Below are 16,652 nucleotides of genomic sequence, written 5' to 3'. Positions count from 1 at the left end.
CAAGCCCCATGTGAAAGGGCCTGCGTCAGTCTTATGCCTGCTGTGAGGCAGGCGCAAGATTTTGACGCAATGGCGTCCTATAAGTGACGCAGTGAAATCTCATAGATTTCACTGCGTCACTTCTACGGCCCTTCCTTGCGTCAGTACGCCCCCCTTGCATACATTATACCTGGCGCAGGTATAATGTGGTGCAGGGGTTTACAAAGTGACGCATCTACCTACATGCGTCACTTTGTAAATATGGCGCAACAAGGCGCATTTTTTACGCCACTGGTGCGTCACAAAAAGTGACGCACCAGCGGCGTAAAAGTGACACACGGCCTCATAAATGAAGCCCTGGATTTCTTTCTTCTCCGTATGCGTTCTCTTTCCATCCAAACCTCCAGAAACCAATGCTGTCCCTTACAAATCATTTAAAAAAATGCTAGATCCTGAGAAAAAAAGGGCTCTTAGTGTTTAGTCACAGATGCTAATGCTTTATGTTACACTCAGAACGTACAGAAAATCTTCAGGATTCTTCCAACTTAATATTGGCAGCAGCAGTGTTGAGAGCTCCACCGAGGCTAGCCTTAGAGAGACAACGAAAGTGATGACACCACACTGAATCTGAAGACTAATCAGAGTCATCCATTGCAAATCCCGAGTTCCCCAGTTCTGTAGATGATGGTCACTTGCATGCAGACTTTGAGCCTAATTTAGTGTTTGGTAAACTGATACACTATTCATTCAACTCCACCCGCCTCATTTACAGATGGGCTGATGGTAAATTGAAAGGAACACTTGCTCCAATAGCCTAACTTAGGGGCTCATTATGATTGCGGATTTTCCGCATCCTCCGGGCCGGCGGAAGCCACCGCCGGCCCGGAGGATGCGGAAAATCCGCAGCGGACCCACCAAAGACCCACCGCCACATTAGGATGGCTGGTGGGTCCTGGTTTCTGTCCGCAGCTTTTCCTCCGCGGTTGGCTTACAACCGCGGAGGAAAAGCACTAATCTGGTGACGGTGTCTCTCAGACACCGTCCGCCAGATTAGTATGTGCCTGCAAACATGCTTTTCTGCGGCGGCTTTTCCGCCGAGGAAAAGCATGTGTAACTTCACTTCAGGGGCCCGTTGCGGGCCCCCTAGGTGAAGGGGGGTGCACATGGGGGGTACCTATGGTACCCCCCTGCATTTGTATGCATAAAGCGGCAGGCACCGCGCAGTGCCTGCCTCTTTCTGCATGCAAATGCAATGCGTGCATTTTTAACATTGCCGCGGGCGCAGCTTGAAGCCGCACCCGCCGCAATGTTAAAAATAGAGGATGTGACCGCCACCCTGGCGGTCACATCATAATCGCACAGGAGGGGACTCCGCAGCCCATGCGGACGTCCCCTCCTCCTCAATGATCGCGGACGGACGCAAGTCCGTCAGCGATCATAATCGGCCCCATAGTATGGGCTGTTTGTTGAAAGAAGGACAGTACAGCTGTTGTCCTATTGACGGTGGACATTGTAATGTTTGTTTTCCTGTCCATCACTTCCAGGAAAAACCTGGCGATGAGGGACATGAACAAAAAAATAATGACCCCGCCTTCCTACAAATCCTGAGAAAAAACCTTTCAGGTGTAAAGGTCAATATTTTTTTTTATTTTTCTAAGGGTGCAGAGATTATATCCCAGTATGGTTCTAAAGAAAGTGTAGATTTAAAATCATAAAGCATTCCGCTCAGGATAGGACTAATTCTCACTCTAACTGCATTTTCATCAACCCACTGCCAGTAATGTTCCTTAACCAACCTAATCGTTAAAGGAGGACTTAAGAGCGGGTTGATCCAATAATCTCCAAGGCCAAAAACTGAGAGCAACTTATTTACCTGTTTTTGCCATGTTATGTACTAAATTTATCAACATCCCTTAGTACATCACCATATTATGCCAATTCGGGCAAAAACCACAAACTCCTCCAGAACTGCTAGGGGTGTAATTTAGCTCTTTGTGCCAGAGTATGTTGACCCAAAACCATCATCAAGGGTTTCAGGTGGGTACTTTATGGTAAATTTACCAAATTCCTCAAAAAACTTGTTTTTGATCTAGTCAGCGAGGAAAGATTGAAAAAGCCCATAGCTGTGAATCATAAAGACAAGTAACAGCTTTGACATCATAGATTTGCAAAGTGAGGGCAATGGGTTACATAAGGGAGTTGTTATGTTCGCGTGCTATAGCCCCTGTTATTTGCCTCTGTTTAAGGGTTAAAAGGTCCATCTGGGGTTTCCATGAGAAATTCGAGGATATGGTGACTCCCAAATAACTCAAGGTCTCTACACTATCAAGAGGTTCACCTCCTAGCTCAAGCTTCCCTTTGAAAGATCTATGTTTATTAAAGGACATTAACTTTGTTTTTGTGCAACTGATTTCCAAATCACAGGAGGTGCAAAATTCCAGGAATCCATCGAATGCATGTTGCAACCACTTGGGGTTTTAGAAATCAATAAAGTGTTGTAGCAGGGTTTCCGTTCTCCCACAGAACTGTGCATAGAGATCTAGAACCTCAGTGAGTTAGGATGATCCAAAAACTCATCTCAGTGTCAGAAATCCCCTTACCTAGCTAGCTACAGTGTCTCATGGATCATTATGGAATGATCCATGGCTTAGACAAACCAGAACATGATCTTTAGAATACCTCAGGAATCGTGGAACACATGAACACTCTTTCGTTATATAATCATTTCAAACCAAAACTGAGAGTCAAAGAACACAAGTGCAAGTTTGAAATATTTATTATTCAATGCAAAGTTCTCAAACGCAGTATCTTGTATAATACCAAAATGCAGATTATAAAAATCAGAGTCAGCAGCATAGTCACTAATCCATAGTAAGCAAAAGGTGCTAGCATGTTATAATGCAAAATCTATAGAAATCTATAACACCTATATTTCGCGCACCCTATCTAGCATATTATTTTATATCTAAGAAGGTCTCATTCGGGCTTTAGCAGGGCGGCCCCATACCTCTCAATGTCAGTAGGAGCAGATCACATCAACAGCTACCAGCTCTCTTCATGCGCAGCACCAAGTGTCTACGTTCATTCCGTGTAACTCTATCTTAAACCCTCGTAGAGCCCAAAATGTTGGCATCAACATTATTTGTGTTATGTCTAATGTGGTGCGAGGATCAAGCCTCCCAGCAACCTTGTGTTAGGTTAATTTTATAGTGTGCAGCTCTCAGTGTGCAGACAGTTGTACTAAGTGTACCAGGCAAAGCTGATAGCATAGAAATAACATATTATTCTCAAATAAACCACCTCACCGCTTCTAGGGTGAAGGCGACAACAACAAGTATGTGTCGTGTGCAAAACTGAAGCCGAAGGAAAAAAGGCTGTTTAAACATGTAATGCACTCATGCTAACTTAACGCAATATATGTAACGAAGTATCCATATGACACCCCCCCATTGGTCCGAGCACCGTCAAACATAAGGGAAAAGGCAATACTAAATCAGATACAAAAATTGAAAGCAAAGTTCAATAATTTTGAGCTAAAATAAGCTAAAAATATGTATGAATGAATATGTATGAATGCCTACAGTGGCCTCAAGTCTAAAAATAAAAACAAAACTTTCGAACCAAAAGTTATTCGCCAGGTCTCAAAAATATGAAAGTAGGACCAGGCCGCATCAATCCAAATGTCTGTAAGAGAAAAAACAAGGCACTTATCCGATATCCAAAGTCATGTGCCACAATGACGTTATCCTCAGCGACATCACGTGATTGAATTCTCCATCAGCTGAACACACTCCATCTCTCCAATTCAGCGAGGGGAAAGTCATATTTCACAACAAAGCACTCCTCCCAGGCATGTCATGAATGGAAAGTATATGCAAAGAAAGTTGCAACAGCCTCCAGTATGAAATCACTGCCATCATCCGAAAATAGTTCAGCAATCCAATTCAGCAATGGGAAAGAACATACGTGCTCCTCCAGCATCGGATCCTCCTGTAACGCCAGAGGACAACTCGGTGGGTTCACCAGATCGCTGTGTGTCAGAAAGGCATCCGCCGCTGCAGAGATCTCCCATTGGCCCAAAACTCCATTTATCGCTGCCAAGGCCATAACTCTTTCGCCAGAACAGATCAGCTCATGAGCCACCACGGGACGCATTAGTTGATCAAAATCGACGTCAGGAGCAGTCCTCAAGCATAGGCACAAATCAATGGCCCAATCGAACTCGCAGCTCAGGCAGTGGAACACAGGTTGGACACACGTGAAGTCGGTGAACCGGAATGACAATCTATAGGCCGTGCTTAATGCTGCAAGCGGCAATGTTCCATAGTAATTGAGCATCCGATTACGGCATAGTGTCAGGAGGCGTTGAACGGCGTCTTGCGCAGGATGGGCATCCATGTTTTATGAAGAAAAACACCAACAGAATGCCTGCGGATACAGCCAGCAACACAGGTAGTCCACCAAACAAACTCGAAAAAATAGTGTGGAAAAACGTGGGAATGATACCAAAAACTTTTTCAAACGTAGTCACGAGGCCACTGCTTACTAACTTGAAAAAATGTGCAAGCCCATTCGTTGAAGAAGCATTAAAAATCTGGTGTACCAGCTCGCAGAAATGAAACGGCAAATCAGTATTTAAAAGCGCCTGCACCTCCGTGCGGGTGTTAGCTATGTGAAGGACATAAGTTTCCCGGGCCGAACTCAGGGTCACTTGTTTTTGAGACAAAAGGGCCCTTATTCTGCTTAAACCATTGAATTTTGCTTCCAAGGTTGGAATCCGTGGCCAGATGGAGACATCTAAAGACCCATGCGTGGGTGGGTATAGAACATTCTTGCAGCACACCACACGCTCTGATACAGTTACCACATAAGCCACACCAATTAATAAACCACAACATAATTCGTTGTTTAAAAGCAAATAACTACCATTAGCTAATAATGTGAATGTGGGAACCACTGCTGGAACTGGCGTGCCTTTTAAAACACATGCTAAATTTGGGCGGTCCTGATTACAAGAACCGTGTAACTGAATGTGTCTGCATATTAATGAATGGTCAGGTGACTGTGTGCATTCCTCACCATTAAGATTCACTTCTTTCCCATCCTTCAGACATCTGTATGTGTATGGTAATGACCATGCCTCATGTAGGAATGCATTGCCTAGTGGTTCATATCGTCCTATAGCAATATACCGCATACAGTTAGTAAATTTATATAAAGGAAATGGTAATGTAATTAAACCATGAATAAGCCACGTGGCAGTAGTGGTTTCAGCAACAGAAAAAGGCAAGGATTCTAGCTTCTCAATATGTAACATAGAAAATGATGCATCACGCATTGAAAGCATGCGCTGTTTTTCAGTAAGATTAAAAGGGGCGAAAAGGGATGAAACGTTCAATGAGGTCCAGGGAACTCGACCAGCCTTAATTGTCTGTAGAGTCCAGGCAAACTGCATTACAGAACGCAATTGATTTTGACCATGGTATAACATGGACACTTCATCATGTACAATATCAACAACAGAAGAAACAATATTATCTAATGTGTAAATTCTGGAAGAAAGCATGTTAATACTGTTATCGACCACTGCAAGCACTTTCTCCAAATGTGCTTGATCAATAGCCCTCAGGCGTTTAGCTGCTTCAACTTGTGAAAATTTCCAAATTTCATTATAAACAGCATAAATAAAGCGTTTAGACCTACCCCTAGTCGGGCTTTTTATAAAATCGTTTAGCTCTATATTCTCATTCAACTGGGACAGATGCAGTTTAACTGCAGCTAAAGTGGAATGTTGTAACCAGTTCTGACACAATTTGCCTACTGAATAAGTTGTAACAGTGTGATCTGCTTCAAACCTGGGATCCGGCCTGATGTGTGTAAAACCTTCAGACAAACCCAAAAAACGACGTTGGCAAGAATCAGAGCTTCTTTGCCACAAAAGCCACCCATCTGGATCAAAACTGGAAATATTAAAGGAGGAATTCTGCAAAAGTGCTTGTATCCCACTGATGGATAATGTAGTGAAATTACTCCAACCTGAATATTCTTCCAAATCAGGAATAGTAGGGGTATTTAATTTTTTAGCTGTAGCCAATCCAAAACATGTTGTTTGGGAAATAGTAGAATTTAAAAACAACATGTGATTCGGGATGAGACATGCACGATGCAAAGCCTCAGTGCCTTGTACCTGCCAATCTTTGGTACCCCAAACCGATTTAAGGTCAATAGCATCCTTCCATAACTCATAGCCATCCACAGATAACCTTTCTAGAAAGGACTTTGAATACAGCAATTTTGTATCAGTTAGTCTAACTTTGGGCATGAATTTCTGGTTCACTTTAAAATAAAACGACTCAGGATTTGATTGATTAAAATCTGTAAAGTAAGAGTATTTTCCCAGAAATGTACTTGAGCTCCCCTGTAAAGGAGTAGGGCAATGTTCCCACTGAGTGTAATTCACAGGAACCCTCCTGGAACTTGTCTTGTGCAAGAAATGATTTCCATAATGTTGGTAACAAAACAAATCTCCATAATTGACAGAATCTAAATACAAGTCCTCATCATCAAAGGCCGCATAATATTTCAAATCAGAGAACAATGCTTCTACGGCCTGAAGATCCCAATCATCAGATCGAATATTTTGCTTAATCACATCTCCCATGTTTACTCTAAGCACATTAGGAACATTAATAACTTCTGTGGGGCCATGTATCTGAAACCTAACCGCATCCCACACAATCCCATCAAGGACAGGCCAAGCAGTAATCTCTACTGAATGTAAGTCTCTCTTTAGTCTGTGTGCTGAATGTGAGGAGGAAAGAGGGGCCAATGTTCCATTAAGGTACCGAATTCCTGTTCTTTCTTTCACATAATGGCCATCGATCAGGCGGAAAAAATAAAACACAAAACCAATTGACATAAAAAGATAAAATGAAAATACTATCAGCCAAATGTATGTCCAAGGTGGAATTAAAAAATGTTTTTTAAACAACGTGGCATATTTTGCAATAGTCGATGGTTTCTTTGAAAGTTCCGAATCAGAGTCAAAAGAGAATCTGGACTGGTTAGCCAAACGAGCATGTAAATCGGACATAGATAAATCAGCAGGATCTGCATATGTCACTTCATCAATGTTAGTAACAGGAATAGTATTTAATAAAGGACTGGATATGGTAGGCATCTCGAGGGACACCTCCTGATCTGCACCAGATGTAATAGCCAGCACAGAGTGCCTCACCATGGAAGGACAGGATACAGCCGGTGTCATGCTATGAAGAATCGGCCACCCTGTGTGTCTTGACATTGTCAATAGAAATAAATCTGTTTTCTTTACGACCTGGAAGTGGTGGTAAAATGACTGTTCTTGTGCCCTTCACTCCAAGGACTCGAACTGGCGCTCGATATGAGGGACCAAACTCTTTCTTGTTATCGATCTTCTCTCGAACCAGTTCTCCAACTTGGGGTAGCCAGCCAACTACCGGGATCTGCAACGCATCATCCGACGTGGAGGGCAAGTGTTCCTTTGCAAGACTGTCTCTGGTCTTTTGTAGATCCTGTAAAACATTGCAATGTTCATCTACGTCAAAGGCCGCGGCCTGGGCCTGGCAGTCTGCACCATCAAGGTCAGGGACGTACATCTTGATACCAAAGAGCATTTCGTATGGGGTCCGCCCACCCAGAGACCTTCTAGGGAGATTATTAAGCGCACGCTGCACGCCATAGAGGTGGGTCAGCCAGTTTCTACCAGTGCCTATAACACGGGCTGTCAAAGATTGCTTTAAGTCGCGGTTCATTCTTTCTACTACAGAATTGCCCTCAGGCCTGTAGGGACTTGAAAACTTCACCTGTACTCCCAACGAAACCATAGCATCCTTATACGCCTTAGAGGCGAAAGCCGGACCCTGGTCCGAATGGAAAGCACCACAAGCAAAGATTCCCACAAAGACACGCAAATCCTTAATGACAGTTCGCGAATCAGCGCTTCGATGCGGCCATACCCATACAAAGCGTGTGCATGAGTCAACTGCTACTAAGATGTATTTATACGCAGTATCAGAAGAAAAAGGACCGCAGTGATCCAAATAAACACAACCAAGTGGTTTATTAGAGATGTACAACTGTGTCTGAGGCGGACGCGCAGCAGTAGAAGGCTTGATCTGCTGACAAATGTCACACATAAGGACATAATCGCGCGTCTGTTTGTACAGTCCCCGCCACCAGAACCTCTGTTGTAGCTGAGATACAGTGGCTGAGACGCCCGCATGCGCAGACGCCACACCTTCATGAGCCGCTGTAATCAGAGAAGCTCTGCGATCCGAGTTGGGAACTAGACGCTCTCCAACTTCAGGAATTTTCACATAAGGAACCTTATCGGGACTTAAGTGGTATGTGTACTTCGAAGGGAACCCCGCAGGATATTTACCTCCCTTCTCCGTGGCAGCAACAGCCGCCAAGATGTCATCATCTATTTTGCTTTTGGACCTCGTGACTGCTGCAACCAAGTATTTTGATACCGCTGACTTCGCTGCTTCATCAGCAAGCGAGTTGCCAACAGCGTGGACCCCCACGCGCTGGTGGCCGAGAGTATGAATCACAAACACGAGCGGCAGTTTCTCTTTAAGTTCCGCCACTCGGACCCAGATCATTTTATGTTTTATTGTGCTACCCTTGGAATCACGAAAATCATTTTGAATCCAAAAGAACAAGTTCTCATTGTAAGACTGGACACAATAGTAAGAATCACTTACGATTAAAGTCGTCACACAAGGATCAGCGTACTCTAATGCGAGCATCAGAGCACGCAGCTCTGCTAATTGTGCGGTGCAGTCACCAAGCGTCTGCGTGTGCACGACACTGGACTTGAACTCATCGTTCACCATGGCACCTACCACAATGGCGCAAGCGGAAACGTAGGCATGTTTAGAGCCATGCGCAACCTGCGCCGAACCATCTGTGTAAATGATACAATGGAAATCCTCCAACGGCCGCATTGCTAAAGGAGCAGGATGAACAAATTCATACTGTAAATACTCCTGCGACCGTAAAGCGGCGTCAAAAATAAACGTGACATCCTGAGATGTCAAGGATGTAGCCCACTGAATCCACCGAGGGTGCAAAGCTTTAGAATTCGGTACACTGGCTTTCGTGACCGCCTCCAAGGCAGGACACGGGGTAACCACCAACATGCGCTTTCCCTGCGACAGGGCACGTTCTTTAAGAATTGCCATCTGCACAGCCGTTAACACTTTCTCCACAGTGGAAAAACGCAGTTCAGCCGACGTGTACAAGTGTGACTTGTAAGCAATAGGTACAGTATCCCCCTCATTAAAAGTCAGGTACGTGAAACCCACCGTCCCAGGGATAATTCTTATCACCAGGTTGGTCTGGTTGTCACGAGTCTGTAAGTAGTCAGAAGTGAGCAAATCAGCCTGCAAAGACTGCAGAATGGCTGAATGCTCTGGCAGCCAGCATGATTTGGAAAAAGATGGTTGTACCAAAGCATATAAAGGCTTGATACGCTGGGCATATTCCGGAATGTATGTCCTTCCGAAATTTAAAAAACCCAGTAAAGACTGTAATTTTTTCAGCGTTGTCGGAGAGCGCAACTGCGCGCATTTCTCCAGGAAGTGAGGAGCCAACCCCTTTCCTTCGTGGTTAAGTTCATAACCCAGAAACAACACTGTGTACTCCGCAATGTGTGATTTTGCAAAGTTAAACTTGTAACCCATGTCTGCAAAGTTACAAATTATGCTATTTACTCGACACAGATGCACCCAAAGCTCGTCGTCTGTGAGATAAATGTCATCCACATACGAACATGCAACTGGATCGAAGCTCTCCAGAAGAGAGACTATGCGGGCGGAAAACACTCCAGGACTATTTTTATATCCCATTGGGAGTCGTTTAAACATTTTTTGTACGCCGCCGCACGTAAAACTGGTCCATTGGGAACTTAGACCATCTAATCTATGTGCATAAAAACCATTGGAAATGTCAAGCGTGGTTTTGAACCGTTTACGCTCAAGACTATTTACTAGGGCAGAGCCGTGAGTATTCTGTACTGCACAGTTACGGCAATGCGAGTTCAAATGCCGGTAATCCAAGACTAGACGATACGAGCCGTCCGGCTTGTTAACAGTAAAAAGGGGATTATTCATTGGTGACACACACGTTTCAATTACACCTTGATATTCCAATTGTTCAAGGATAGCCGCGACCGAAGCTTTAGCTTCACGCCGTATGGGATACTGGGGTTGTGGCTGCGGCTGTGACCGTAACGGAATCTCATGGCTAGGGGACAATTTATCCCAGCCACACTGATTCCGGTACACAGCCGGCGCAAGCGCCAGAGCCCACTCTTCTGCAAAATGCAGCGCTTCCACCCTCGGTACAGTGTGCGCGAAACTGGGGAGGATTACCTCCTCCCCTCGCGGAGCTGCGAGAACAAAAGGTGGGGGCCAGTCAGCCTCCGAAAGCAAAATGTCATACGTATCCGAAAGATTCTCCCAAAATACCCCTTTTACAGTTCGCTGCATGTCACCTTCAATTAACAGGACAATTTCAAAAAGTCTTTCAGGGGGAGCAACATGCGTATCTGCTGTTTCAATCACAATAAAAGTCTCAGTCGCTGTCACCTTCAACAGTGGACGGAGGGCCTCTCTCACTATGGTAATCTCCGCCGCGCTGTCCAGCAAGGTCAGAGCCCACGTCAGATTCCGAAGCCGCGTTCTCACTATCCGGGGCATATCGATGCGCCGTTAAGGCTGCGACTTTCTTCTTGGCAAACTGCGGTCTCTTTGGCGTAGAGTCGTCCCGCTGATCCCCTTCACTTCGCGTGCGGGGCTGGCCACGTCCTTGCTGGCCACCCCTGCCCCTGCCGCCCCCTCCACCACCGGTTGACGGAGCCGATGAGTCCTGAAAGGAACGAGGAGAGCGTTGGTCAGAAGCCTGATATCTCTCTGGCGTTTTAATCATCGCGCGATCGCGCAAATCATAAACTCGATCTGACTGCGCAGGCTGCGAAGGTGCAGGACCAGAAACATGTGTCTGCTGTTGTTGTTGCTTACCCTGCTTCTGCTTTTTAGGCCAATTTTGTTTTTTGGACTTGGGTTGTCCACCCGTTTCCGAAGACTGTCCCTGGGGCTGCTTCCTCTCTTTTTCAGAAAAAGCTTTCAAACCCTTAGAAGTGCGGCCAACCATTTTATAAGCCGCCACAATAATTCTTGCCAGCTGACGGGGTTTCTCGGCCTCGGGAATTAACGCCAGAGCATTGGCCACCTGAAAGTTCACTGCATCCCCCTTGACATTTGCAAGGATAAGACCGCAAACCGTCTCAAACGAGCCGCTCAGGCGCATACCCAATTCAACCGCCGACTCCGGTCCGTGATCATCCTGAACACGTTTAAGGACCTCAGAAAGGTTTGACACAGACGGGGTGCCATAGCACCTCGAGTAAACCGCTGCAAAAGTCTTACCCCATGTTTCACAGTCAGCAAGTTCAGGGGCTAAATCTTTCGGTAAACTAAGCGTAAGAATCCGGTGTTTTTCACCCGGAGTCGTATTAGGAAACACAGCCTCCAGCTGGTCGAATTTCTCGGCAAGCCAGTAAGGAAAATCATCCTTATTCTCTGGCTTTCTGCCCATAACGGAATTCACCAAGACAGGACTGATTTTCAAACCAGCCTGTTCCGCCCGAAGCTGCGCACCTGCGGGGGCTGCGCCATGAATATTACGACCAATGTAATGAACAAGCGCTCTAATCACTCCAACCGCGACCTCATGAAGACGCCGCAGGTCACCCACGTTACAAGTGGCGCGATTAGGATGAGGAGTAAATCCACCCAAAGCGGGTCAATTTGTGCCCGGAATGGACAAAGGACCTCTAACCTCGGAGCCGTTAAAGAATGGGGTAGGGCGCCACCAAACCAAACTCCGTGCTGCCAAGCGTCGATAGGTACTTCCAGTGCCCTGTACGGAGGAGCATAAGCCGCCGGTACATCCGTGGCAGTGTATGAATGGAAGACACCCGAATTAGCGTCCACACCCGGAAATGTTACCCAGGAATAAAACAATTCGTACGGGTACGCATGTTCCGCACTCACCACTAGAATCACAGCCAAGCCTTCCGCAGGTACATTATAACCCCGCAAGTGGTCGCGAACCGCGACGCGGCTATGCTGCGCTATGTCCACGGCCATGTCAGCACAGGAAGTGAAAAGAGACAAAGAACAGTTTGTAGCACAACTGGGTAGTAATTCAAAGAAACCGTTTTCAGAAGAATTCAAGCTTGAAAAGACCTATTTCAAAAATAGGTAGGTTATTCCGACACCACCGTTTACCGGAAACGGGAATGAAGGTGTTAAGGTTTGAATGATATACTACTCGAGTGTCATGAAATAAGGCCAACCAAAACGTTGGGCGCCATGTAGCAGGGTTTCCGTTCTCCCACAGAACTGTGCATAGAGATCTAGAACCTCAGTGAGTTAGGATGATCCAAAAACTCATCTCAGTGTCAGAAATCCCCTTACCTAGCTAGCTACAGTGTCTCATGGATCATTATGGAATGATCCATGGCTTAGACAAACCAGAACATGATCTTTAGAATACCTCAGGAATCGTGGAACACATGAACACTCTTTCGTTATATAATCATTTCAAACCAAAACTGAGAGTCAAAGAACACAAGTGCAAGTTTGAAATATTTATTATTCAATGCAAAGTTCTCAAACGCAGTATCTTGTATAATACCAAAATGCAGATTATAAAAATCAGAGTCAGCAGCATAGTCACTAATCCATAGTAAGCAAAAGGTGCTAGCATGTTATAATGCAAAATCTATAGAAATCTATAACACCTATATTTCGCGCACCCTATCTAGCATATTATTTTATATCTAAGAAGGTCTCATTCGGGCTTTAGCAGGGCGGCCCCATACCTCTCAATGTCAGTAGGAGCAGATCACATCAACAGCTACCAGCTCTCTTCATGCGCAGCACCAAGTGTCTACGTTCATTCCGTGTAACTCTATCTTAAACCCGCGTAGAGCCCAAAATGTTGGCATCAACATTATTTGTGTTATGTCTAATGTGGTGCGAGGATCAAGCCTCCCAGCAACCTTGTGTTAGGTTAATTTTATAGTGTGCAGCTCTCAGTGTGCAGACAGTTGTACCAAGTGTACCAGGCAAAGCTGATAGCATAGAAATAACATATTATTCTCAAATAAACCACCTCACCGCTTCTAGGGTGAAGGCGACAACAACAAGTATGTGTCGTGTGCAAAACTGAAGCCGAAGGAAAAAAGGCTGTTTAAACATGTAATGCACTCATGCTAACTTAACGCAATATATGTAACAAAGTATCCATATGACAGTGTCATCTGCAAAAAGAAGAATACGTGTTTTAATACCTTCTAGAAATGGAGTGTCAGTTTAAGTTTTTGGATTTATATGTCAGATGGAAGGGAAGATAGATAGGAGACAGCATCATTGAGAGAAAAACAGGGTGGGCACCAGTACACACTCCTGACGGATGCCCTTAGTGAAGGGGAATTGATGTGTCACCTGTCCTTGGGATCCCCAGCAGTCTTGAGCAAAGTTCTCCTCATGGAGACAGATCAAAAGTATCAAAAGTTTATTAGGGAGATCCAGCTCCCCCAGAACCTGCCATAACAAGTGACACAAAACCAGACCGAAAGCAGACTTGAGGTCGATGAAGGCAACATAAACGGTACCCCCGCCAACCATTTCCGTCTTCCAATAAAGTAGAAGGAAGCAAAAAATGTGGTTAATCATAAATATCTTCTTCCTGAATCGGCCTGAAAGGAGGAAATTATGGCCTTTTTAGGTCTCGCCTAGGCAACGCGCATGAGCTGTATAGGAGAAAGACCTTTACCCATCGGGACACAGCTTTGCAGGCAAAAACGTGCATGCGGTCCATTGCTTCCAATGGTAACGCGTGCACGTCTGGCGATTCTCTTGAGGTAGCGAGCTTTTTCGCCATATGTTATCAATTATCTCTCCTGGTGCCGCTGGCTCCCGCAAGGGAAACGCTGCCTGCCTCCCACTTCAAACTTGTGTGACGTGCCGCGCTACGGAAAGGCATGCGGAGACTCCCTGCAGGGGCCCGTTGCAGGCCCCCTGGGAGTCCGGGGGTGGGGGGTGCACATGGGGGGTGCCTATGGTACTCGCCGCATTTCAAAGTGCAACATGGCAGGCACGTGCGGTGCCTGTCATGTTGTGACTTGAAATGCACAACGTGCATTTTTACCATTGCGACAGGCGGCGCTTTCTGAACCGCCCGCCGCAATGGTAAAAATACAGGATGCGCCCGCCTGTGTGGCGGGCGCATCCTAATGCTCAAGGCGGGACCACCGCTCCTATGGCGGGCGGTCCCGTTTTGCACGAGGAAGGCAGACAGGCAAAGTCCGCCCGCCATCCTAATGGAGGCCTTAATGTTTTCAGTGTAATTTTGTGAGCCTGACTTTGCATTGTCAACGTTAATAACTATAAACAGCATCGGGGTGTCACACTCTTCAATAATCCTATCATCCGGCAAAGATGGGGGGGCAGGCGGAGTTAGGGGTGTGGGGGGGGGCGCTGTTAGAGAACCGCCGAGGTCAGAAGACTGGGGAGGAATAAAATACCCCTTTGCTTCGTAGCACTTTACTTGAAGCTGTTCTAGGATTTTTAGCAGCCACTGCCCTTTTTTGCTTAAAACTTGATGTGGCAAACAAATGATTGAGCAAAATTACTACCAATTTATTAAAGTGCTTCCAGACATAGGATATTTAACTAGTACTCTTCTATACCTCTTACGAATTATTTAAGAAACTTAAGGCTGAGTGATAGTGATCTTAAATAAACCATTGAGCAGAGACAAAACACAGCACAGGGGTCACCACATCCCTTTAGTTTAGGAATCCTACCCAGCCTAAAGTCATTGAACATCTGTGAGCTGCTGGGTTCAGGGTCTTCTCATCACATTGATGGTTATGATAGAGAAGGGGCCCTATAATGTTGCGTTACGCAACTGCCATTGAGACCTCCTGTGTTGATGTAGCATCGAGTGAACTGCAGCTAGTTTCAGTCCTGTTTGTCAGTTCCCAAGTATGTTTTGGGTTGAAGGGTGGAATGTCATATTGATTGCTGTGTTAATCTCTCTCCAAAGCTGAGTGGCTTCCGATATACAGAGCTGGCACTGATTTTCTGTGGGAATCCCCAGCAGGGTGGTATGCTTCTGCAGCCCTTGGAAAATGGTAGGATATTCCCTGATGTATGGACTCGACCTTGGTACCCCTGACCTTCAGGGAGAAATGGGTGCAAAACAGAATCGAAAGCCAACTTAAACGCCCTTCTACGCAATCATCTCTCATTGTCCACCCTAGCAGATACAAATAGTAGGTGTCCAAAAGCTGTGGCACAAGGAAAAGGCTCAATGGAAGTAAAAGAAAATAATGTACACTGATAAGAAACAAGTCTGACATTTTCCTCCCTAAGATGGTACTCTTCCACTTCTTGAGAACAACCTTAGTGTATAGATTTCTGTTGGGATTACCCACCCAATACATTTTGATGCTATATTTTATAAGCATAATTGATTAACCACTACAATATGGAGAACTTATGACTAGAGAAGAGGAAACATTTAAATGCGTGTCCAATGACAAGAGATTTTGTTTCACCAATTTGGAGAGGTTTAAAGGTAGGCTGCTGTGGTTTTTTAGGGCAACCTCGTCGAAGTCAGACAGAATTCACTGTGGATGAGTTGTGGAATAGCAGATTAAACACCTTTTAGTAGTGTCCTATCGAACAAGAGGTGTGCAGCACAACACACTGTAGGAGACCACCAGCCACGCCCCCCGCCTGCAACGCCCTTGATTTAACGCCCCGTCTAGCGCTCCGCGGGACGCCGAGCGAAGCCCGAGCAAAGGGCGGGCAGTCTGTGGCAGTCAGGGGCTGTTGGAGGCTGGGCTGGGCCACGTCCCTTTCCTTTCTACCAGCTGTGAGTACATACGCCCGGTGTCTGTACCCGTTCTTTTGCCCAAACCATGTCTACCCGTTCTGGAAAGCTTCTTAGGAGCGAAGGAGAAAGGGGGTCAAATGCTGCGAGCCCTGTCATAGGAACTATGGACCGCTTTATTACCAGGGTGGCGGCGGTGATTGAAAAGGAGATTGCTATGTCTGAGCGGCGTCTATCTGAAGTCTACCTCCCCTCAAGACGTTCATCCTTGGGGGCTGCCGCCCAGTCGCTTACACCAGCCAGTGTCCGGTTCAAACTGGTACCCCTCCTAGTGTGCTTGGTGTTTCCACAGACCTCCCCCAGTTGGTTGGTATAGAACAAAATATAGATAGGCTGGAAAATCTGGCCGCTCTTCTCCCTATAGTTACAGTGGAAGACGGTGGCCCTAGTAAGCTGTCCACATCAATACCACTTATTCCCCCAAGCGAAGTCATCAGTGATTCTGAGTCCCCAAAACCGCTCGCTCCCTCCATAGTTATATCAGAAGGGGAGTTAGTTGGGGCTTCACCTAACACCGAAACTCCTGATACTAGGCAAGAGTATATGCCCTTAGGTAAAAGGCCACGTAAACGCAAAAAGGGTAGGCTAGTGAGACAGGCCGCCCTTTACCAAAGAGTAAGAAACTCTCCTGGATCTAGTATGAGAACTATAAGGGG

The sequence above is a fragment of the Lissotriton vulgaris genome, chromosome 5 (assembly GCF_964263255.1).
Source record: "Lissotriton vulgaris chromosome 5, aLisVul1.2, whole genome shotgun sequence".
NCBI lineage: Eukaryota > Metazoa > Chordata > Amphibia > Caudata > Salamandridae > Lissotriton > Lissotriton vulgaris.
The sequence above is the reverse complement of the archived record's forward strand: the minus strand, read 5'-3'. Positions refer to the sequence as shown.